The 26613-nt window shown below is 43.7% G+C and overlaps 1 protein-coding gene and 1 long non-coding RNA gene across 2 annotated transcripts in view; one reads left to right on the top strand and one right to left on the bottom strand.

Moving 5' to 3' along the window:
• The window catches only part of LOC139760483 (uncharacterized), a 214206-nt gene that overhangs the window by 152827 nt on the left and 34766 nt on the right, over positions 1-26613 (bottom strand). The window lies entirely within an intron of this gene.
• LOC139760481 (uncharacterized) overlaps positions 15321-26613 on the top strand; it is a 60084-nt gene continuing 48791 nt past the window's right edge. Inside the window, exon 1 of the mRNA XM_071683764.1 lies at positions 15321-15477. The gene's annotated coding sequence lies outside the window, so the exon portion shown is untranslated. The remainder of the gene's footprint in view (positions 15478-26613) is intronic.

Genomic DNA, 26613 nt, shown 5'->3' with positions numbered 1-26613 from the left:
ATGTAGCCTACTATCTACTGAAGGGTAATACGTCAATCTACCAGAATCTTGAGGGAGATCGGTAAGGGAGAACATACGAATTATCCTTCCCTATTGTTGGCAGGAGATCTACACCAAATCTACCAAAGCACTGATGGACTGTCTGTCTGGTACAGGCATTACCTTCAAAAATCTGTGGTCAGTAACTTGGAGAAGTGATCCGCCTGGCTTAGCAACTAGTACGAGAGGTACACAACAGAGGGAAGGACTGGTTGCAATGGTATATCACTGTCAACCATGTCCTGTATGAGACCAACAGCTGCGACAAGAGTGTGTTGATCGACACGCAAGGATGTGGATGAGGACAGAGTATGAAGGTACTATTGACGTGTAAATAGAGGGAACACCCAAGCCTCAGGGTCGTCGGTCTGCCTGAGAGAAACGTTGGTCAAGGTCGTCTCTGGAATATCATGTGGTGATGGTAAGGTGTTCACTGGGCAAGGAGAAGTGATGACCTTGCTGATAGCCGACGCTGCTGCTGATATGACCTTGAGTTATCCTGGCGGCTCTGTGTTGTTAGTACCACCTCCTCCAGAAGTTTTGACGCTGGGGCAGTAAGGTCAGGCTTAGAGAGAGAGAGAGAGAGAGAGAGAGAGAGAGAGAGAGAGAGAGAGAGAGAGAGAGAGAGAGAGAGCATGGTCAATATAGGACCTGTCAGGAGATTAATACATTGTGAGGAGGATCTTAAGTCCTCATGCTGTTGACATGTATAGCAAGATGTCTGGCCGGAGTGACCCACTGCAGGGGACACTATTCATGGTAATCGGAGAGACTGTTTCCTTCCTGGCCACACAGCTTGGGTCTTATGTCGGCCAAGATTCAAATGACAGACGCTCCTGTATCTCGAGACGTGAGCTGCTCACATCTTCTCTAACATCTTCTGTAGCAGCACATCATCAACAAAACCCAGAGTGTAGGATACCTGATGGCCTTGGTGGAGTAGCAATGGTGGAGTAGCAATGGAATACATCTGGACACTGAATCGTGTAGGGCCGAGAAAGCCCTCCCGGCTGAGTTCACAAAGCAAAATCTCTAACATGTGAGGTGAACTACCGAACTCTCACCCTCCTGCTGGTGAGGTAGGACCGTCACCATCGTATCAAGTCTTGCTTTCACTCCAAGCTTTACAGCTCTAGGAAAAGATCTCAGACTAAGCTGTGTCAAAGGCTTTCTTTCTGTAGAAAGAGATGGATACCTTTGCCCTCTTGTTCCAGGAGAAGGCAGCCGTGAAATAAGCCGTACTCTACCAGCAATGAAGCCATAACCAGTACGTGTGAGAGGATCTATAGTATAATGCTGCTGGCTAAGAGGATCAGTTCCATCATCTTACAACCGGGTAAAAAGGAGACTCATGAGGCGAGACAGGGACTAGACAAGCAGTTTCCAGTTATCAGGAAGGATTCCAGTCATATACGAAGCAGTTGTAAGACATATAAAAAAGGAATGATTAGGAATCAGAGGTGCAGACATTCAGGACTGAGTAAGTATAGCCATCATCACCAGGTGTCCTTTCCAGCCTTCCTGGCCACGTTCAATTCTTTCTGAGTTAATGAAGCATCCGTCGGTGCCTGCTCATCGAGCGCCCGGGGAAACAACAGCTCGAGATTCCGCAGCTCGCCGCTGGACGGCCCATTGAAGGGAATAGGTCAGAGAGGCTGGGGAAGTAGCTACAGTCTAGTGACCCATGAGGGAGGTAGCGCGACGGCCAAGGTCTGGGTGCGCCAACTGGCCAGGACGTACAGAACGTCGAGCATTGACCTTCCCTCAAACCCATCCTGGAGTAGAGGCGAAACCTAGCAACAGAGGAACCTGGTCTCTTCTTAATCTTTTCCATTTGTAGAAAACATGTATAATTTTTCTGAACCCCCTCCTTCCCCCGAAGGCCTCTAGGGTCTGCAAATCCTAATAAGACTTGGTGAAGGTCTCTGGTCATTTCATAGAACCTTCTTTAATCATATAAACGACACCAATAAGTCCTAGGCCTTAGTACAACGGGGCTGAGAAGACGGCTTACGAAATTTCACCTGTGGACTGAAAATAGCAACGCACGCCTCACTGTAGGACTCCAAGGAGACCGATTTATCACAAGGGAACCGGCTGAGGAAGTAAATCCGTGGACCCTCTCTGGGTAATGGTATACCGAAGGGGCCGAAGAGACGGACTTCGGAGGACAAGTATAAGAGGAAGTCCAAGAGGAGGAAACTGCCAGATGACCACTAACTGAAGCAAACTAACTAAAGCGCATTCGATGTGAAAGATGGCAGACGAGATCCATTAGCATCAGACAGAATAAGAAGGTGACTGGGGAGATCAAGGCGATGGAGAAGGTCATCGGCATGAGGAAGGAGGTTGGGGAAGGGGTCTCACTTGGGTGAGTAGATTATAAGGAAGCATCATCAGGGTGGCGCGCACTTGGTCCAAGTAGTAAATAAAAGTAATAAAACCGCCCAGTGAACTCACGTATTGCTAAGGTCTCCTTCCTTACCCACTCGGGGAATAAGGCCTGGGAGTGTTACTAAGATGGGGAGAAATTCAAGAGATGGAGGACTGGTGTGAGGGAAGGAGAAGAAGACGGAGGAAGAGGGGGAGATGGAAGTCCTTTCCAGCATCGTGAGGCCGTTGCAATCTCCACAGACCTTGGGGGTGAGGCAGGCTATGTGTCCAGACAGATGGGAACAGATGGAGTCAAGCATTTGTTTCATGATGAAGACTTTTTTCTTTCTATGTTAACTGCACGGCGCAAATGAATGACGTCATCAAGGCCATTTCCTTTATGCTATACACACACACACACACACACACACACACACATACACACATATATATATATATATATATATATATATATATATATATATATATATATATATATATATATATATATATATATATATATGAGAAACTGCAGAAGCTGGTGACTGAGTTTGGTAAAGTGTGTGAAAGAAGAAAGTTAAGAGTAAATGTGAATAAGAGCAAGGTTATTAGGTACAGTAGGGTTGAGGGTCAAGTCAATTGGGAGGTAAGTTTGAATGGAGAAAAACTGGAGGAAGTAAAGTGTTTTAGATATCTGGGAGTGGATCTGGCAGCGGATGGAACCATGGAAGCGGAAGTGGATCATGGGGTGGGGGAGGGGGCGAAAATCCTGGGAGCCTTGAAGAATGTGTGGAAGTCGAGAACATTATCTCGGAAAGCAAAAATGGGTATGTTTGAAGGAATAGTGGTTCCAACAATGTTGTATGGTTGCGAGGCGTGGGCTATGGATAGAGTTGTGCGCAGGAGGATGGATGTGCTGGAAATGAGATGTTTGAGGACAATGTGTGGTGTGAGGTGGTTTGATCGAGTAAGTAACGTAAGGGTAAGAGAGATGTGTGGAAATAAAAAGAGCGTGGTTGAGAGAGCAGAAGAGGGTGTTTTGAAATGGTTTGGGCACATGGAGAGAATGAGTGAGGAAAGATTGACCAAGAGGATATATGTGTCGGAAGTGGAGGGAACGAGGAGAAGTGGGAGACCAAATTGGAGGTGGAAAGATGGAGTGAAAAAGATTTTGTGTGATCGGGGCCTGAACATGCAGGAGGGTGAAAGGAGGGCAAGGAATAGAGTGAATTGGATCGATGTGGTATACCGGGGTTGACGTGCTGTCAGTGGATTGAATCAGGGCATGTGAAGCGTCTGGGGTAAACCATGGAAAGCTGTGTAGGTATGTATATTTGCGTGTGTGGACGTATGTATATACATGTGTATGGGGGTGGGTTGGGCCCTTTCTTTCGTCTGTTTCCTTGCGCTACCTCGCAAACGCGGGAGACAGCAACAACAACAACAACAAAAAAAAAAAAAAATATATATATATATATATATATATATATATATATATATATATGAAGTCTGTTGGGGATGAGAGAGCTTGGGAAGTGAGTCAGTTGTTGTTCGCTGATGATACAGCGCTGGTGGCTGATTCATGTGAGAAACTGCAGAAGCTGGTGACTGAGTTTGGTAAAGTGTGTGAAAGAAGAAAGTTAAGAGTAAATGTGAATAAGAGCAAGGTTATTAGGTACAGTAGGGTTGAGGGTCAAGTCAATTGGGAGGTGAGTTTGAATGGAGCAAAACTGGAGGAAGTGAAGTGTTTTAGATATCTAGGAGTGGATCTGGCAGCGGATGGAACCATGGAAGCGGAAGTGGATCATAGGGTGGGGGAGGGGGCGAAAATCCTGGGAGCCTTGAAGAATGTGTGGAAGTCGAGAACATTATCTCGGAAAGCAAAAATGGGTATGTTTGAAGGAATAGTGGTTCCAACAATGTTGTATGGTTGCGAGGCGTGGACTATGGATAGAGTTGTGCGCAGGAGGATGGATGTGCTGGAAATGAGATGTTTGAGGACAATGTGTGGTGTGAGGTGGTTTGATCGAGTAAGTAACGTAAGGGTAAGAGAGATGTGTGGAAATAAAAAGAGCGTGGTTGAGAGAGCAGAAGAGGGTGTTTTGAAATGGTTTGGGCACATGGAGAGAATGAGTGAGGAAAGATTGACCAAGAGGATATATGTGTCGGAGGTGGAGGGAACGAGGAGAAGAGGGAGACCAAATTGGAGGTGGAAAGATGGAGTGAAAAAGATTTTGTGTGATCGGGGCCTGAACATGCAGGAGGGTGAAAGGAGGGCAAGGAATAGAGTGAATTGGAGCGATGTGGTATACCGGGGTTGACGTGCTGTCAGTGGATTGAATCGGGGCATGTGAAGCGTCTGGGGTAAACCATGGAAAGCTGTGTAGGTATGTATATTTGCGTGTGTGGACGTATGTATATACATGTGTATGGGGGTGGGTTGGGCCATTTCTTTCGTCTGTTTCCTTGCGCTACCTCGCAAACGCGGGAGACAGCGACAAAGCAAAAAAAAAAAAAAAAAAAAAATATATATATATATATATATATATATATATATATATATATATATATATATATATATATATATATTCCTATGAGTCCACGGGGAAAATGAAACACGATAAGTTCCCAAGTGCATTTTCGTATAATAATCACATCATCAGGGGAGACACAAGAGAGAAATACCACAGTCAGTTGATATACAACTTAGAGACGTAGCTAGGACGCCATTTGGTAAACATGCGATAGTCCAAGACAATATATATATTTTAGCTTTCCGAGATAATGTTCTCACCTTCCACGCATTTTTCAACGCTCCCAAAACTTTCGCCCCCTCCCCCACCCTGTGACTCACTTCCGCTTTCATGGTTCCATCCGCTGCCAAATCCACTCCCAGATATCTAAAACACTTCACTTCCTCCTGTTTTTCTCCATTCAAACTTACCTCCCAATTGACTTGTCCCTTAACCCTACTGTAACTAATAACATTGCTTTTATTCAGGTACTCAATTTCTCGACAAACCCCTTGGAGAAGATGAACAGCCGGGTTGACTATGGATCGAATGCCGCATCCAGAAACGAACCTATAATCTTGACCCCAGGCGGCCCATGAATGCAAAACCGCTACACCCCGATGGTCCATCCTGGATGAGATGTGTTGGACGGGTCACAACTCAGGCCATGTTCCAGCTGAGGATGGTATATGTGAAGCGGATGACAGAAGCTGAGTCGGGAGCTGTGAGAGTCCGAGGAGAAGTGGCCAACATGGAGGGATAGGCTGTGGACCCTAGTGAAAGGCGGCGGGACCCCTACAGAAGGACTCAAGCACGGAGCCGGGGTTGGAGCGGAGTGTGACCCACCGAACATGGGTCCATAGAATGGGTCAGCCATCACAAGAGGAGCAGGTTGCGGGGGAGGAGACGAGTTGTCACGACAGTGATAGACTGACGGTTGCTGAGGATCTGTGAAATGAAAGCTGTCTGCTGTTCTCGTTTCACAGCTTCCTCTACGAACGGTTGACTGTGTCGAGGGTCTTGATACTTGATTCCCTGAGGGAGCTATGTGTAAAATGTTGTCTAGACTCATCAACCTGAGATAGAGAAGGCTTTAGAGAGAGACCGGTGTCGGAGTCGGAGGTGGGGTTTGGGGCTAAGGGTTGACTGGAGCAGTGGTCGGGTCTGACAAGAATGGCAACATTGGTGTTCGAACCACCTGTCATCCAAGGATCCGTCCATTCGGAGGAGGTGGGGCAGGAGCGGGCACTATTGTAGGAAGCTGTTGGGCAGGGATCGTCCTGCTAGGGTGGAGCCTGAGAGAGAGAGAGAGAGAGTGGCAGGGGATGGCGTTCTGAGGAGGTTCTGCAAATCATTTCGGTCACCAATTCTCATTTGCCCTCTTTTTCAACCCTTGAACTTTCCTCTTGACCTCCTGCCGCTTTCTTTTATACATCTCCCAGTCATTTGCACTCCTTCCTTTGACAAAAGGAATCTTGGGATTCTGTCTCCTTGTTACGAGTTTCGTCGGGACAAAAGAAGTTGTGTAAGGGCTTCGTGCTGTTCCATAGGCATATGGTTTCCAAGACTGACAACAGCCACAGACCTTCGATGAACATGATTTATATGATTCATATAATTCATTTAATTCTTATTTCTGTTCAAATCAATGTACGTTACAGCTGTCATTTGGCAATATACTGATTTCAGAAACACTGGCATGAGGTATCTTTTGATTATCTTTTCTTAGATATCAATCTTATTTTGTTCCTTTGATTTATAATCAACATACTATCTTTATTGTACCAGATCGTTTTCAACCCCTTAGAGCTTAGACGAAGCCAAGTTCACCCATTTTTCCTGAAATTTATTAGCTTTTGGGGCTAACCTTGTTAGATGGACAACCCAGTTATTAATCCCAGTATTTTTCAACTACTTTTCCCATTACATCAACTGCACTGGTATTGTTAAGAGATTCTGGTCCATGGCTAGGCTGTGATGAAGATACGCGTACGTTTCGAATCGTGAACTAATACACAAGATGTTGCCAATTACACTGGCGTTTCTCTGTCGACCAATTACACTGGCGTTTCTCTTTCGGCCAATTCTTAATCTCGTTTGCTCGCTTCTCCCACGTCAGCCACTCACAATATCTGTTGCTGGGATATCCTTTATTTACAGTGTATCTCTAAACTTTTGCTTTGCTGAGAGTGGCAACACTCGGCGTTCGATTCGAAAACTAACGTCTTCCCGCTCCCAGTGTCACTGGAACTCAAAGAAACGGCACAATCAGACTTAATGTCCTGTATTTATATCACACAAAGGCTCCTTTACACTCAATTCCTCCCCACTTGTACATAATAGTCCTACTGGAATAACGATCCTCAAAATCATGAATAAGCTAAACTGAGTCTAAGGAACACATCAGTTTGTGTGATTAACTAATAATATGTTACGGGGAGAGAGTTTTACACTCGTGTCGTCCCGCATCCTAACCTTGCATATGTGTACCATGGCTTTTACAATGCATGTACACACACACACACACACACACACACACACACACACACACACACACACACATCAGCCTAAGCCAGGTATCCATTCATCGACCAGATCCGAAGAGAGGTTGAACATCCAGTCTGAGTGTAGGTCGATTACCACGCCCAGGATTCGAACTCAGGCAGGACCGCCTCCTGGCTGGCCCGTGGTGACTCATGATTGGCACGCTAACCACTACACTACGGATGCCCGTGTGTGTGTGTGTGTGTGTGTGTGTGTGTGTGTGTGTGTGTGTGATTAAGTGTACTATACGGAAAGGGAGTTTTACACTCGTGGGGCGTCATCTTCTGACCTTTCTTTACTGCCGTACAACATTTTAAGCCTCTACATGCAGTTCATATTCATTGTCTCATAACTCAAGTTATTCCAATCGTTCACCTCTTGATGACAAGAAAGACAAATGGTAAATCTGTAAGGATACTACGACGTGCAAAAGACGCCCACACAACGACCAGAAATCAACATCCAAAACACGGGTCAAGACTGATTACTACAACTACATGCCCCAGCACTGCGTTACAACCAATAAACACGCAGCGATATGCGTTTATCCGCCCATAAGTACCATCCAGCCAAACTCTGCCACCCGCAATCATTCCCACCTGCTCCACTGGCCTCTGCTCAAGCTCCTGAAGATGATTTGACGCATTCATATCTAAACGCCATGACCACTTCCTTAGTCATGTGAAAAGAGATATGAGACAACTTGAAAAATTCAGAGTCTTACGGAAAAATCTGCTTCTTTATAAATTTACAAGAATAGCTGCTACCAATATATATATATATATATATATATATATATATATATATATATATCCCTGGGGATAGGGGAGAAAGAGTACTTCCCACGTATTCCCTGCGTGTCGTAGAAGGCGACTAAAAGGGGAGGGAGCGGGGGGCTGGAAATCCTCCCCTCTCGTTTTTTTTTTTATTATTATCCAAAAGAAGGAACAGAGAAGGAAGCCAGGTGAGGATATTCCCTCAGAAGCCCAGTCCTCTGTTCTTAACGCTACCTTGCTAACGCGGGAAATGGCGAATAGTTTGAAAGAAAGAATATATACATATATATATATATATATATATATATATATATATATATATATATATATATATATATATATATGTGTGTGTGTGTGTGTCTGTGTGTGTGTCTGTGAACTTTTCACCGCTGAGTGCCCTGGGATCGAACACGGGATCATTTGAATGATAACCAGAGACTAAGACCATTACATAACGATTTGTTTCTGAACTTAACCATCTCATATCACGTTTTCTGTGATCATCTTTGGGTTATCACGTCAACTGACTGGTGACAGGCGACCAAGGAGCAACCTGCTAACACCTTTGGAAGGTTTCACACGTAGTGGACACACAAGGTACTACGGTGATATGTACATAAATCTATAACATGTGATAACATATGCCACACACTAGAAGCGGAGGGAGCGGGAAGCTGGAGATCCTCACCACCTTGTATTTCAATTTCCAAAAGTTGGAATAGAAGGAGGATTCGAGCCACGTAAGCTCATCCCACTCGCTAGCCTAGGCTGGAAAGACTGAATGAGCGTGGATGTAATTAAGTCAAGAGAGCAGGGGTGAGACGGGTAGGATGTCTGGGGAGAGGAACATGGATGTTCTGGCTCTGAGTGAAACTATGCTCAAGGGGAATGGGAAAAATGGTTTCGGGTTGTCCTAAGTTTGGAGTTCGTGTTGAGGCGAGAGCAAAGGAGAGGGAGACACTTCTGCTTTAGAAAGAGTTGTTGGAATGTGTGAAGAGTATGAGGAAGTGACGTGGGTGAAAATGAAGGTGGATTAAGAAAGGTGGATGATTGTAGTGATCTTTTTAGGCAACCGGTAATGAGAGAAGTGAGGAAGAGAGGTGAGTGTTTTGGGAGAAACTGAATAAGTTTGTCTGCAGTTGAACGTGTAGGACCAGCTAGTTTGGATGAAGCGGCAGTTGATGGTATATATGATGGGGATATGGTACCCAGTGATGTGAATGGAAATGTTAAGCAATGTATGGAGATATGTGGTGACAATGGACTGGTGACAGGGAATACCTGGTTTAAAAGGGAGGAGGGGGTTACTGCGTACCAATGAACCTCCTACTGTTCTCGGTAGCCAGGATTCGACTCTCGGGCGAGCAATGATAAAATTTAGAATGACTGACATGTAAACATTACCAGTTCTGATATATGGGCATTACCTAGATGCCCAAGAGTCGATTTGCAGAATCCTTTTGGATTCTATTCGATCCAAGTTAAAGTATCTTAGATCCTTCATTCATGAATCTCTTAAGACGGCTAAGAAATCATTTAACAGAGTCAAGATCAAACTTCTCCTTGATACCAAAAATCATCTAGGTCTCCCATTAGTGATAATTTTATATCAGTCCCCAGTTTGCTTGAATATATATCCTCCCCTCCTTGTATTTCAACTTTCTAAAAGGGGAAACAGGAGTCACGCGGGGAATGCTCATCCTGCTCGAAGGCTCGGATTAGGGTGTCTAAATGTGTGTGGATGTAACAAAGATGAGAAAAAAAGGAGAGATAGGTAGTATGTTTGAGGAAAGGAACCTGGATATTTTGGCTCTGAGTGAAACGAAGCTCAAGGGTAAAGGGAAAGTGTGGTTGGAAATGTCTTGGGAGTAAAGTCAGGGGTTAGTGAAAGGACAAGAGCAAGGGAAGGAGTAACACTACTCCTGAAGCAGTTGTGGGAGTATGTGATAGTGTAAGAAAGTAAACTCTGGATTGATGTGGGTAAAACTGAAAGTGGATGGAGAGAGATGGGTAAATATTGGTGCCTGTGCACCTGGTCATGAGAAGAAAGATCATGAGAGTGAGTGAGTGAGTGCGTTAGCAGCTTTGATGTAAGAGACCAGGTCATAGTGATGGGTAATTTAAATGCAAAGGTTAGTAATGTGGCAATTGAGGGTATAATTGGCGTACATGGCGTGTTCAGTGCTGGAAATGGAGAAGAGCTTGTACATTTCTTTGCCTAAAAAGGACCGGTGATTGGGAATACTTGGTTCAAAAAGAGAGATATACGCATGTTTATGTAAGTGTACGTATGTAAGTAGGAGAGACGGTCAGAGAGCGTTATTGGATTACATGTTAATTGATAGGCGTGTGAAAGAGAGACTTTTGGAAGTTAATGTGCTGAGATGTGCAACTGGAGGGATATTTGATCATTATCTTGTGGAGGCGTAGGTGAAGAATTGTAGAGGTTTTCAGAAAAGAAGAGAGACTGTTGGGGTGAAGAGAGCGGTGTGAGTAAGTATATATATATATATATATATATATATATATATATATATATATATATATATATATATATATATATATATATATATATATATATATTATCCCTGGGGATGGGGGAGAGGGAATGCTTCCCACGTATTCCTTGCGTGTCGTAGAAGGCGACTAAAAGGGGGGGGGAGCGGGGGGCTGGAGGTCCTCCCCTCTCATTTTTTTATTTTCTCATTTTTTTATTTTGATTTTCCAAAGGAAGGAGCAGGGGGGGGGGGGGGGAGAGGGTGTTCCCTCAAAGGCCCAGTCCTCTGTTCTTAACGCTACCTCGCTATCGCGGGAAATGGCGGATAGTATGAAAAAAAAAAAAAAAAAAATATATATATATATATATATATATATATATATATATATATATATATATATATATATATATATATATATGTGTGCCCACACACGCACATATAATTACCTATACATTTCAACTTATACATACATATACATACACGGACATCAGATTGGGGAAGAGCAGTGTGGTTTCAGAAGTGGTAGAGGATGTGTGGATCAGGTGTTTGCTTTGAAGAATGTATGTGAGAAATACTTAGAAAAGCAAATGGATTTGTATGTAGCATTTATGGATCTGGAGAAGGCATATGACAGAGTTGATAGAGATGCTCTGTGGAAGGTATTAAGAATATATGGTGTGGGAGGCAAGTTGTTAGAAGCAGTGAAAAGTTTTTATCGAGGATGTAAGGCATGTGTACGTGTAGGAAGAGAGGAAAGTGATTGGTTCTCAGTGAATGTAGGATTGCGGCAGGGGTGTGTGATGTCTCCATGGTTGTTTAATTTGTTTATGGATGGGGTTGTTAGGGAGGTAAATGCAAGAGTCTTGGAAAGAGGGGCAAGTATGAAGTCTGTTGGGGATGAGAGAGCTTGGGAGGTGAGTCAGTTGTTGTTCGCTGATGATACAGCGCTGGTGGCGGATTCATGTGAGAAACTGCAGAAGCTGGTGACGGAGTTTGGTAAAGTGTGTGGAAGAAGAAAGTTAAGAGTAAATGTGAATAAGAGCAAGGTTATTAGGTACAGTAGGGTTGAGGGTCAAGTCAATTGGGAGGTGAGTTTGAATGGTGAAAAACTGGAGGAAGTGAAGTGTTTTAGATATCTGGGAGTGGATCTGTCAGCGGATGGAACCATGGAAGCGGAAGTGGATCATAGGGTGGGGGAGGGGGCGAAAATTTTGGGAGCCTTGAAAAATGTGTGGAAGTCGAGAACATTATCCCGGAAAGCAAAAATGGGTATGTTTGAAGGAATAGTAGTTCCAACAATGTTGTATGGTTGCGAGGCGTGGGCTATGGATAGAGTTGTGCGCAGGAGGATGGATGTGCTGGAAATGAGATGTTTGAGGACAATGTGTGGTGTGAGGTGGTTTGATCGAGTAAGTAACGTAAGGGTAAGAGAGATGTGTGGAAATAAAAAGAGCGTGGTTGAGAGAGCAGAAGAGGGTGTTTTGAAATGGTTTGGGCACATGGAGAGAATGAGTGAGGAAAGATTGACCAAGAGGATATATGTGTCGGAGGTGGAGGGAACGAGGAGAAGAGGGAGACCAAATTGGAGGTGGAAAGATGGAGTGAAAAGGATTTTGTGTGATCGGGGCCTGAACATGCAGGAGGGTGAAAGGAGGGCAAGGAATAGAGTGAATTGGAGCGATGTGGTATACAGGGGTTGACGTGCTGTCAGTGGATTGAATCAAGGCATGTGAAGCGTCCTGGGGTAAACCATGGAAAGCTGTGTAGGTATGTATATTTCCGTGTGTGGACGTGTGTATGTACATGTGTATGGGGGGGGGGTGGGCCATTTCTTTCGTCTGTTTCCTTGCGCTACCTCGCAAACGCGGGAGACAGCGACAAAGTATAAAAAAAAAAAATATATATATATATATATATATATATATATATATATATATATATATATATATATATATATATATATATATATATATGTACGCCCACACACGCACATATAATTACCTATACATTTCAACTTATACATACATATACATACACAGACATAAACATATGTACACATGTACATATTCATACTTGCTGCCTTCATCCATTCTCGTCGCCACCCCGCCACACATAACATGGCACCCCCTTACCTCCGCGCGCGTGCGAGGTAGCGCTAGGAAAAGACAACAAAATCCACATTCGTTCACACTCAGTCTCTAACTGTCACGTGTAATGCACCGAAACCACAGCTCCCTTTCCACATCTAGGCCCCACAAAACCTTCCATTGTTTACCCCAGACGCTTCACACGCCCTGGTTCATATCAGTGACAGCATGTCGATCCCGATATTCCACATCGTTCCAATTCACTCTATTCCTTGCACGCCTTTCACCCAACTGTACGTTTAGGCCCCGATTGCTCAAAATCATCTTCACTCCATCCTTCCACCTCCAATTTGGTCTCCATTTCTCCTCGTTCCCTCCACCTCTGACATATATATCCTCTTTGTCAATCTTTCCTCCGTCATTCTCTCCATGTGTCCAAACCACTTCAATACACTCTCTTCTGCTCTCTCAACCACACTCTTTTCATTACCACACATCTTTCTTACCCTTTAATTACTTACTCGATCAAACCACTTCACACCACATATTGTCCTCAAACATCTCATTTCCAACACATCCACCCTCCTCCGCACAACCCTATCTATAGCCCACGCCTCGCAACCATAGAACATTGTTGGAACCACTATTCCTTCAAACATACCCATTTTTGCTCTCCGAGATAATGTTCTCGCTTTCCACACAGTCTTCAAGACTCCCAGAACCTTCGTCCCCTCCCCCACCCAGTGAATTGCTTCCGTTTCCATGGTTCCATACGCGGCTAAATCCATTCCTAGATATCTAAAACGCTTCACGTACTCCACTTTTCGTCCATTCAGACTTACCTCCCAGTTGACTTGTCCCTCAACCCTACTGAACCTAATAACCTTGTTCTTATTCACATATACCCTCGGCTTTCTTTTTTCACACACTTTACCAAACTCAGTCACCAGCTTCTGCAGTTTCTCATCTGAATCAGCCATCAGCGCTGTATCATCAGCAAACAACTGACTCACTGCCCAAGCTCTCTTATCTACAACAGACCGCATACTTGCTCCTCACTCCAAAACTCTTGCATTCACCTCCCTAACAACCCCATCCATAAACAAATCAAACAACCACGGAGACTTCACGCACTCCTGCAGCAAACCGACATTCACTGAGAACCAATCACTTTCCTCTCTTCCGACTCGTACCCAAGCCTTACATCCTCGATAAAAACTTTTCACTGCGTCCAGCAACTTGCCTCCCACGCCATATATTCTTAATACCTTCCATAGAGCATCTTTATCAACTCTATCATATGCCCTCTCCAGATCCATAAAAGTTACATACAAATCCATTATTGGATTACGTGTTAATTGATAGGCGCGCGAAAGAAAGACTTTTGGATGTTAATGTGCTGAGAGGTGCAACTGGAGGGAATGTCTGATCATTATCTTGTGGAGGCGAAGGTGAAGATTTGTAGAGGTTTTCAGAAAAGAAGAGAAAATATTGGGGTAAAGAGAGTGGTGAGAGTAAGTGAGCTTGGGAAGGAGACTTGTGTGAGGAAGTACCAGGAGAGACTAAGTGCACAATGGAAATAGGTGAGAGCAAAGAACGTAAGGGGAGTGGGGGAGGAATGGGATGTATTTAGGGAAGCAGTGATGGCATGCGCAAAAGATGCTTGTGGCATGAAAAGCGTGGGAGGTGGGCAGATTAGAAAGGTAGTGAGTGGTGGGATGAAGAAGTAAGATTATTAGTGAAAGAGAAGAGAGAGGCATTTGGACGAGTTTTGCCATGAAATGTATATATATATATATATATATATATATATATATATATATATATATATATATATATATATATATATATACTCTAGTAACTTCTCACTTGAAAGGACTCCATCGTGTCACTGCTACTGAGTGTGGAGCAGCTTTTTTTTTGTTCAAGGGAAGCACTGCCTTGATCTAGGGTCATAATGGCTTGCTTAAGATGGCAGTCTCCTGCTCCAGGGCCGTATTTACACACCCAAGGGGTAGTCTTGTGGAAGAGCGTCTGCAGCAGTTCAGAGCAGTACACTAGCAGGGGCGGGCGGCCCTTTCCGCCCACACTTGCCTTGTCGCAAGACAACGCAAAGGAAGTTCCCAACAATCCACGTCTCTTTCCAGTTTATTTCATGAAATATTGAGTCAATCTTAAATGTTCCTCTCGGCTATATATCTCAACTACCTTTGCACTAGCGATTATTCAGTTATCTGTACAATCGTAAGAGGACTAAGGAAAGAGAAAAAATAATCTCGGTGCTCAAGGCAGTGTTTACTCTGCAAAATTACTATTCGACTCGTGAACTGGAAATCTTCATCATTTCTACGTCATATACACTCACTTATTGTGACAGATCTTGAGGTGCCTTCCAGAGGAGGCGTAGGCTGCCGGGTTTCATAATGAGAAGTAACTTAAAAACACTTCGAAACCCACGCGCCAGACGGTAGTTGTGGCAAGCGCCGCATGGTGGCGGGCACGTCGTGCCGATCAATAGGTTACTACAGAAGGTTGGGAGGAGAACACCGATAGAGAGATATTTCCATTAATTTGTGGATTTGGGAGAGTGTATATGTCGATATTGTGAAGTCTCCAGGTTCCACCCTTCCCGAAGGAAAATCGTAAGGTAAGGAATTTTCTACCTGTACATCAGTGTGTTTTCCTGCACACAAATCATCTGTATGAGTGAAAGATGATTTTTTTGGAAATTATGTGTCCAGCTATTCTGGTGACCTGTAGTACTACTATTACGGTACCGAAGACGGTGCTGCATGTACATTACGGTGACGTGCACGTTATTGCGTTGTCTTGATTTGTCTCGAGAAATAACAGACACAAATCCTTGCTAATTGGTGGTCACAGGGCATTAAGGATATTCCTGAGATGTAATAAATTGCAGCTGAAGTGGTTATAATCTACAAGATAACGTTTTGCAGTGGATGAATTGAGAAAACGAAATATATATCTTCGGCTCGTCTCGTCGTATATGACTTTAATTTTATATATGTATATAGCATAAAGAGATATAGGTCTCGGAACTCCGGGTTACAGGCTGAACTACATTATTCATCACTAAAATGAATATGAACATGGTAACCTTGTGGACGGTATGAAGCAGCCTAACTTGGACGATATAAGGCAGCCTAACTTGGACGATATGAGGAAGCCTAGGTTGGACGATAGTGTAGCGGCCTAATATGGACGCTACAATAAGGCCCAGCCCAACCTGCTTCCTCGTTCAGTTTCACCGGAAGAGATATAAGTTTGGGTATATTTGTTACTCTGAAGTTGTCAAGTTTGAAAGAAGCTAAGCAGACACAGCATGAGATCCACCTGAAGGGAGTGTGTCGGCCTTGCTAACAACAAAAGAAGCCCAGCTATTTACCAACATTGCCTGCCGTTCTAGAAGTGATATCACTACTTATCCTAAGAGCTCCTCTTTACAACCCCAGGACTAACACCTAAGCAGGCTTGGACGCTGTGTGAACATTCATATCAATTATGAGACACCTGCAAGTCCAACAATACCTGAGCCGTGATTAGACAGATGAAGATGATGGAAAAGAATAAAAAGAAGGAACTTAAAACTGAAATATTTTTTAGTAAGTGAAGCGTCAGTGATAAGATCCATCAAGATTAGATCTGCTTTGTTACTATTTGAAGTGAGTGCCTTCCTCGGTCTCTCTGCACCCTTAGGTTAGCTTCAGACGACGAGGGTAGCCTATCACAAGTTATCTCTCGTATGTACAACAATATATTCAGGGGACAAGAGTATAGATACCTTGCAAGGATTATATTAGCTGTCATACTTTTCTATCTTTATTATGAAGCCCTTGACTTGGCCAGTGATTATTGAATAAGTTAATGTATTAACTCCGAAATCTGGGTATTGATTATATCTGGGCGGCGGCAGGTATATGGCGACCACTAAGGAATGTGTTGTACCAGGGAGTATGGAACCACTGATTCCCAAAGCTCAGTTATCAAGCTTTTCAAAGGGATTTGTATCCAGAGCAGTGGTCAGATTGTTGTAACCAAAGTGGATAAGTCATTGTGTTAGAAGAATGGATGAATCATCTTCGAAATGGAAGTCGTAAATTTATTTGAAAGCAAATTTATTTTCTAATTCTAGGGCACAAATATTCGCTGCCTTATCAAAGCTACATCAAGAAAGCAAATGGTGTTATTAAATTGTGGTATTTGCCTTAGGAAAAAGACATCGAAGAAAGAAAAGGTATGGCATTTTGACGGTTCGTTGGGTATTTTGGTTTCAGTCCTATCGGCTGCCAGGGTCATTAAAGCTGCCACAGTCATGTGTAACTACCAATTGGAAAAATTTGGAAACCTTCTTCAGGTGTTACAGATAATTTTTAAGGTCATCCACAGTCACTAATTTATAGCCCATAAGCCCAACACCGTGTCAGCAGATCAAGGGCCACATATGCAGGTGGAGTGTATGTGGTCATAGAATTATTCTTAACACTCAGTAAAGGTGTTCAAGACTTTTCGGCTGGCGGATGTAAGGAGTTTGATCGAGTCAATAGCTTTAATGACTCTGGCAGTTGACTGATTGAACGCCTAGGAAACGAACAAACAAACGACGGTAGAGAAATCTATCGTATCAGTTCGGTAAACAAAATATGCAGCGAAAGCAAACCATCTACAACCAACAAAATGAATAATCGAGAAAACAGTATGATAGATTAGCTACACTGGCAAAATTATCACAGTCTTGTTTCGAAGAAAAACATCATTTTTGTGCTTTTTAGACCGGCACAATAATTTCCAGTAACCATCAGATATTCTACTAATGAACAGAATAGGCTGTACCAACATAGTAATCAATTTTTGATTCAATAATGGAAAATATGGGTGTATCACCGGAGATATTATTGTTGCTAGACAAGAAACAGACGCCAAACGTGTGTTACGCCTGCAGAGAGCGGACGACCTGCAGTGTTACAAGAATAGACAAATTGATGTTACCAAACCGGGCAAACCTGCGAGTTATTTTGAGTGATGGACAATATTCACTGTGACAAAGTCAAGACTTCAGTGAGGTCGATGAATACTTTACCATGTCATTGTGACGTATTCAGTGTGGGGACAGGCTGTGCTGGTAAACTAGGCAAGCAGTGTTGCCATCACCTTAGGATTAGCAAAAAGAAGAAATGGACAGCCACGATCTAGAAACATTTTTCTTAAGGTTGATTTACGATCATAGATTTCTCCTATGAATTTACTATTTGTTGTGTCAGATGAAAATGTGTTTACGCTAAGAGTTTGTTTATATATATATATATATATATATATATATATATATATATATATATATATATATATATATATATATATATATATCCCTGTGGATAGGGGAGAAAGATTACTTCCCACGTATTCCCTGCGTGCCGTAGAAGGCGACTAAAAGGGAAGGGAGCGGGGGGCTGGAAATTCTCCCCTCTCGTTTTTTTTTCAATTTTCCAAAAGAAGGAACAGAGAAGGGGGCCAAGTGAGGACATTCCCTCAAAGGCCCAGTCCTCTGTTCTTAACGCTACCTCGCTATCGCGGGAAATGGCGAATAGTATGAAAAAAAAAGAAAATACATATATATATCTATATATATATATATATATATATATATATATATATATATATATATATTTTTTTTTTTTTTTTTTTCTTTTTCATGCTATTTGCCATTTCCCGCGTTACCGAGGTAGCGTTAAGAACAGAGAACTGGGCCTTAGAGGGAATATCCTCACCTTACCCCCTTCTCTGTTCCTTCCTTTGGAAAATTAAAAAAAAAAAAACAAGAAAGGGGAGGATTTCCAGCCCCCCGCTAACTCCCCTTTTAGTCGCCTTCTACGACACGCAGGGAATACGTGGGAAGTATTCTTTCTCCCCTATCCCCAGGGATATGGAGCGGGGGGCTGGAAATCCTCCCCTCTCATTTTTAATTTTCCAAAAGAAAGGAACAGAGAAGGGGGCCAAGTGAGGATATTTCCTTAAAGGCTCAGTCCTCTGTTCATAATGCTACCTCGCTAATGCGGGAAATGGCGAATAGTATGAAAAAAAAAAAAAGAAAAAAAAAAAAATATATATATATATATATATATATATATTATTTTTTTATTTATTATACTTTGTCGCTGTCTCCCGCGTTTGCGAGGTAGCGCAAGGAAACAGACGAAAGAAATGGCCCTACCCCCCCCCCCCCATACACATGTATATACATACGTCCACACACGCAAATATACATACCTACACAGCTTTCCATGGTTTACCCCAGACGCTTCACATGCCTTGATTCAATCCACTGACAGCACGTCAACCCCGGTATACCACATCGCTCCAATTCACTCTATTCCTTGCCCTCCTTTCACCCTCCTGCATGTTCAGGCCCCGATCACACAAAATCTTTTTCACTCCATCTTTCCACCTCCAATTTGGTCTCCCTCTTCTCGTTCCCTCCACCTCCGACACATATATCCTCTTGGTCAATCTTTCCTCACTCATTCTCTCCATGTGCCCAAACCACTTCAAAACACCCTCTTCTGCTCTCTCAACCACGCTCTTTTTATTTCCACACATCTCTCTTACCCTTACGTTACTCACTCGATCAAACCACCTCACACCACACATTGTCCTCAAACATCTCATTTCCAGCACATCCATCCTCCTGCGCACAACTCTATCCATAGCCCACGCCTCGCAACCAAACATACCCATTTTTGCTTTCCGAGATAATGTTCTCGACTTCCACACATTCTTCAAGGCCCCCAGAATTTTCGCCCCCTCCCCCACCCTATGATCCACTTCCGCTTCCATGGTTCCATCCGCTGCCAGATCCACTCCCAGATATCTAAAACACTTCACTTCCTCCAGTTTTTCTCCATTCAAACTCACCTCCCAATTGACTTGACCCTCAACCCTACTGTACCTAATAACCTTGCTTCCATTCACACCCACTCCCAACCCCCCCCCCCCCTTTCCACACACCCCACCAAACTCAGTCACCAGCCCCTGCAGCCCCCCACATGAATCAGCCACCAGCGCTGTATCATCAGCGAACAACAACTGACTCACTTCCCAAGCTCTCTCATCCCCAACAGACTTCATACCTGCCCCTCTTTCCAAAACTCTTGCATTTACCTCCCTAACAACCCCATCCATAAACAAATTAAACAATATATATATTGTACAAAGGCAAAGGGGATAAGAGTGAGTGCTCAAATTACAGAGGTATAAGTTTGTTGAGTATTCCTGGTAAATTATATGGGAGGGTATTGATTGAGAGGGTGAAGGCATGTACAGAGCATCAGATTGGGGAAGAGCAGTGTGGTTTCAGAAGTGGTAGAGGATGTGTGGATCAGGTGTTTGCTTTGAAGAATGTATGCGAGAAATACTTAGAAAAGCAAATGGATTTGTATGTAGCATTTATGGATCTGGAGAAGGCATATGATAGAGCTGATAGAGATGCTCTGTGGAAGGTATTAAGAATATATGGTGTGGGATGCAAGTTGTTAGAAGCAGTGAAAAACTTTTATCGAGGATGTAAGGCATGTGTACGTGTAGGAAGAGAGGAAAGTGATTGGTTCTCAGTGAATGTAGGTTTGCGGCAGGGGTGTGTGATGTCTCCATGGTTGTTTAATCTGTTCATGGATGGGGTTGTTAGGGAGGTAAATGCAAGAGTTTTGGAAAGAGGGGCAGGTATGAAGTCTGTTGGGGATGAGAGAGCTTGGGAAGTGAGTCAGTTGTTGTTGGCTGATGATACAGCGCTGGTGGCTGATTCATGTGAGAAACTGCAGAAGCTGGTGACTGAGTTTCGTAAAGTGTGTGAAAGAAGAGAGCTAAGAGTAAATGTGAATAAGAGCAAGGTTATTAGGTACAGTAGGGTTGAGGGTCAAGTCAATTGGGAGGTAAGTTTGAATGGAGAAAAACTGGAGGAAGTAAAGTGTTTTAGATATCTGGGAGTGGATCTGGCAGCGGATGGAACCATGGAAGCGGAAGTGGATCATAGGGTGTGGGAGGGGGCGAAAATCCTGGGAGCCTTGAAGAATGTGTGGAAGTCGAGAACATTATCTCGGAAAGCAAAATGGGTATGTTTGAAGGAATAGTGGTTCCAACAATGTTGTATGGTTGCGAGGCGTGGGCTATGGATAGAGTTGTGCGCAGGAGGATGGATGTGCTGGAAATGAGATGTTTGAGGACAATGTGTGGTGTGAGATGGTTTGATCGAGTAAGTAACGTAAGGGTAAGAGAGATCTGTGGAAATAAAAAGAGCGTGGTTGAGAGAGCAGAAGAGGGTGTTTTGAAATGGTTTGGGCACATGGAGAGAATGAGTGAGGAAAGATTGACCACGAGGATATATGTGTCGGAGGTGGAGGGAACGAGGAGAAGTGGGAGACCAAATTGGAGGTGGAAAGATGGAGTGAAAAAGATTTTGTGTGATCGGGGCCTGAACATGCAGGAGGGTGAAAGGAGGGCAAGGAATAGAGTGAATTGGAGCGATGTGGTATACCGGGGTTGACGTGCTGTCAGTGGATTGAATCAGGGCATGTGAAGCGTCTGGGGTAAACCATGGAAAGCTGTGTAGGTATGTATATTTGCGTGTGTGGACGTATGTATATACATGTGTATGGGGGTGGGTTGGGCCATTTCTTTCGTCTGTTTCCTTGCGCTACCTCGCAAACGCGGGAGACAGCGACAGCAAAAAAAAAAAGAAAAAAAAAAAAAAAAAAAAATATATATATATATATATATATATATATATATATATATATATATATATATATATATATATATATATATACATATATATATATGTGTGTGTGTGTGTGTGTGTGTGTGTGTGGATGTGTATGTATATATATGTGTATGTGGGTGGGTTAGGCCATTCTTTTGTCTGTTTTCTTGCGCTACCTCGCTAACGCGGGAGACAGGCGACAAAGCAAGATAAATAAAATAAAATATATATATATATATATATATATATATATATATATATATATATATATATATATATATATATATATATATATATATATATCGTATTTGTGGCTCATCCCATTGACCATACGTTGCCCCTTGTATAACACATCGTTCCAGTTTATCCCTGCACACCTCACACTCTCCTGCACGTCCAGGTCCCAAACACACAAAGGGTCAATTACTCCATCCTTCAACCTCCTCCTTGGCTTCCTAATTTTCCTTTTTTCCTCCACTTTCGACATATCATCCTGTCCTCACTCATCCTTTCCATAATTCCAACCCATTTCAGCATACCCTCTTCAGGCCTCTTATACATAATCCTCTTCCTACTACACTTCTCTTACCCAATCATTTCTTAATCGATCAACCCTCCTCATATCACATATCGTCCTCAATTCTATTCCCTACATATTCACCCTCTCCTTTATATTTTCTTCTAGGTCCCAAGCCTCACATCCCTACAACACCGTCGAAATTACTATACCATCAAACACACACTTTATTACCCTCACCGACATTGACCTCTTTCCACACACTCCCCAATATGCCTATAACCTTATCCCCCTCACCTACCCTATGGTTCGCTTCAACTTGCATAGTTCCAGTCACTGCCATACCTACTCCATGGGATCTAAATCACACCGCTATCTCCAGGTTCTCATTATTCATATTTCCACTAACTTGTGCCTTTCCACTGATAAACCTTATAACCTTTGCTTTCATTCACATTTCCTCTCAAATTTCTCCTTTCATACACTCTCCCCGACTGAGACACCAGCTTCTGCAATTTTTCTAACAAATCAGCTGCCACTATCGCTGTGTCATCAGCATACAACAACCTCTAGCCCCCATCCTTCACCCATCCAACCAGACAGCAGACCTGCTCCTCTCTCCAACACCCTTGCATTCAACTCAAGGATCGTACCGTCGTGCTCTAGGATCGTACCGACGTGCTCAAGGACTGAACCGTCTTGCTCAAGGATCGTACCGTCGAGCTCAAGGATGGTACCGTCGTGCTCTAGGAACGCACCATCGTGCTCTAGGATCGTACCGGATTGCTCAAGGACTGTACCGTCATACTTCAAGAGGTTCCGAATGTATTCAAGGAAAATGATAATATTCTTCGATCCATAAGTCAACTGTCCGAACTCCACTACCGCTTTACATTCCTCACACCTGACCTGCGTTGTTTGTGCGTTTGCTGTACGTTCTACCCACGTCAAGACACCAGTTACTGTGGCAAATGAGGGAAGTATCAAGATATTAACCACACCACACAGCTCTTTACTGGCACCACATCACACAGCTCTTTACTGGCACCACACCACACAGCTCTTTACTGGCACCACATCACACAGCTCTTTACTGGCACCACACCACACAGCTCTTTACTGGCACAACACCACACAGCTCTTTACTAGAACCATACGACACAGCTCTTTACTGGCGCCACACCACACAGCTCTTTACTGGCACCACACCACACAGCTCTTTACTGACACCACACCACACAGCTCTTTACTGACACCACACCATACAGCTCTTTACTGGCGCCACACCACACAGCTCTTTACTGGCACCACACCACACAGCTCTTTACTGGCACCACACCACACAGCTCTTTACTGACACCACACCACACAGCTCTTTACTGGCACCACACCACACAGCTCTTTACTGACACCACACCACACAGCTCTTTACTGACACCACACCACACAGCTCTTTACTGGCACCACACCACACAGCTCTTTACTGGCACAACACCACACAGCTCTTTACTAGAACCATACTACACAGCTCTTTACTGGCACCACACCACGCAGCTCTTTACTGACACCACACAACACAGCTCTTTACTGGCACCACACAACACAGCTCTTTACTGACACCACACCACACAGCTCTTTACTGGCACCACACCACGCAGCTCTTTACTGACACCACACAACACAGCTCTTTACTGACACCACACCACACAGCTCTTTACTGGCACCACACCACGCAGCTCTTTACTGACACCACACAACACAGCTCTTTACTGGCACCACACCACACAGCTCTTTACTGGCACCACACCACACAGCTCTTTACTGACACCACACCACACAGCTCTTTACTGGCACCACACCACGCAGCTCTTTACTGACACCACACAACACAGCTCTTTACTGGCACCACACCACACAGATCTTTACTGGCACCACACCACAAAGCTCTTTACTGGCACCACACCACACAGCTCTTTACTGGCACCACACCACACAGCTCTTTACTGGCACCACACCACACAGCTCTTTACTGGCACCACACCACACAGCTCTTTACTGGCACCACACCACATAGCTCTTTATTATCGCCACATCACACAGCTCTTTATTGGCGCCACACCACACAACTCTTTACTAGCGCCACACCACACAGCTCTTTAATGGAGCCACACCACACCGCTCTTTAATGGAGCCACACCACATTGCTCCTTATTGGCACCACACCACACAGCTCTTTATTGGCGCCACACCACACAGCTCTTTACTGGCACCACACAACACAGCCCTTTAATGAAGCCACACCATACAGCTCTTTACTGGAGCCACACCACACAGCTCTTTACTGGCACCACACAACACAGATCTTTACTGGTACCACACCACACAGATCTTTACTGGCACCACACAACACAGATCTTTACTGGTACCACACCACACAGATCTTTACTGGCACCACACAACACAGATCTTTACTGGTACCACACCACACAGATCTTTACTGGTACCACGCCACACAGATCTTTACAGGCACCGCATCACACAGATCTTTACAGGCACCGCATCACACAGATCTTTACAGGCTCCACATCACACAGATCTTTACAGGCACCACATCACACAGATCTTTACAGGCACCACATCACACAGATCTTTACAGGCTCCACATCACACAGATCTTTACAGGCTCCACATCACACAGATCTTTACAGGCTCCACATCACACAGATCTTTACAGGCTCCACATCACACAGATCTTTACAGGCTCCACATCACACAGATCTTTACAGGCTCCACATCACACAGATCTTTACAGGCACCGCATCACACAGATCTTTACAGGCACCGCATCACACAGATCTTTACAGGCACCGCATCACACAGATCTTTACAGGCTCCACATCACACAGATCTTTACAGGCACCACATCACACAGATCTTTACAGGCACCACATCACACAGATCTTTACAGGCTCCACATCACACAGATCTTTACAGGCTCCACATCACACAGATCTTTACAGGCTCCACATCACACAGATCTTTACAGGCTCCACATCACACAGATCTTTACAGGCTCCATACCACAACAGTTTTCATCATTTGGTAAACCTTTTCATATAATTCTGAAATAACTACGTCTGTGATATTTACCAAACTATCAACTATCATTAAGCGGGGAGCAGTCTGCCACATAATTTCTTAATCACCTGTTTGCACACTGCAGGTGGCGAGTTCTACACTCGTGGAGCCCCATTTCCTACGTGTGTAATTAACTATATATATATATATATATATATATATATATATATATATATATATATATATATATATATATATATACAGAGAGAGAGAGAGAGAGAGAGAGAGAGAGAGAGAGAGAGAGAGAGAGCTAGGACGGCATTTGGTACCAAATGCGTCCTAGCTACGTCTCTTCGTGTTTACCAACTGACTGTCATATTTCTCTCTTGTGTCTCCCCTGATAAGGTGATTATTACACGAAAGTGCACTTGGGAACTTATCGTGCTTCATTTTCCCCGTGGACTCATATGAATATATATATGAATATATATATGCTAGCTGCGACGGCACACACACACACACACACACACACACACACACACTTTTATATATATATATATATATATATATATATATATATATATATATATATATATATATATATATATGGTTTACCCCAGACGCTTCAAATGCCCTGGTTCAATCCATTGACAGCACGTCGACCCGGTATACCATATCGTTCTAATTCACTCTATTCCTTGCACGCCTTTCACCCTCCTGCATGTTCAGGCCCCGATCACTCAAAATCTTTTTCACTCCATCTTCCCACCTCCAACTGGGTCTCCCACTTCTCCTCGTTCCCTCCACCTCTGACACATATATCCTCCTGGTCAATCTTTCCTCACTCGTTCTCTCCATGTGACCAAACCACTTCAAAACACCCTCTTCTGCTCTCTCAACCACGCTCTTTTTATTACCATACATCTCTCTTACCCTATAATTACTTACTCGATCAAACCACCTCACAACACATATTGTCCTCAAACATCTCATTTCCAGCACGTCCACCCTCCTCCGCACAACTCTATCTATAGCCTACGCCTCGCAACCATATAACATTGTTGGAACTACTATTCCTTCTAACATACCCATTATTGCTTTCCGAGATAATGTTCTCGACTTCCATACATTCTTCAACGCTCCGAGAGCTTTCGCCCCCTCCCTCACCTTATGATTCACTTCCGCTTCCATGGTTCCATCCGCTGCCAAATCCACTGCCAGATATCTAAAACACTTCACTTCCTCCAGTTTTTCTCCATTCAAACTTACCTCCCTATTGACTTGTCCCTCAACCCTACTGTACCTAACAATCTTGATCTTATTCACATTTACTCTCAGCTTTCTTCTTTCACACACTTTACCAAACTCAGTAACCAGCCTCTGCAGTTTCTCACATGAATCAGCCACCACCGCTGTATCAT

The sequence above is a fragment of the Panulirus ornatus genome, chromosome 37 (genome assembly GCF_036320965.1).
Source record: "Panulirus ornatus isolate Po-2019 chromosome 37, ASM3632096v1, whole genome shotgun sequence".
NCBI classification, from domain to species: Eukaryota; Metazoa; Arthropoda; class Malacostraca; order Decapoda; family Palinuridae; genus Panulirus; species Panulirus ornatus.
Note: the sequence above shows the minus strand (reverse complement) of the source record. Positions and strands in the feature narration are given on the sequence as shown.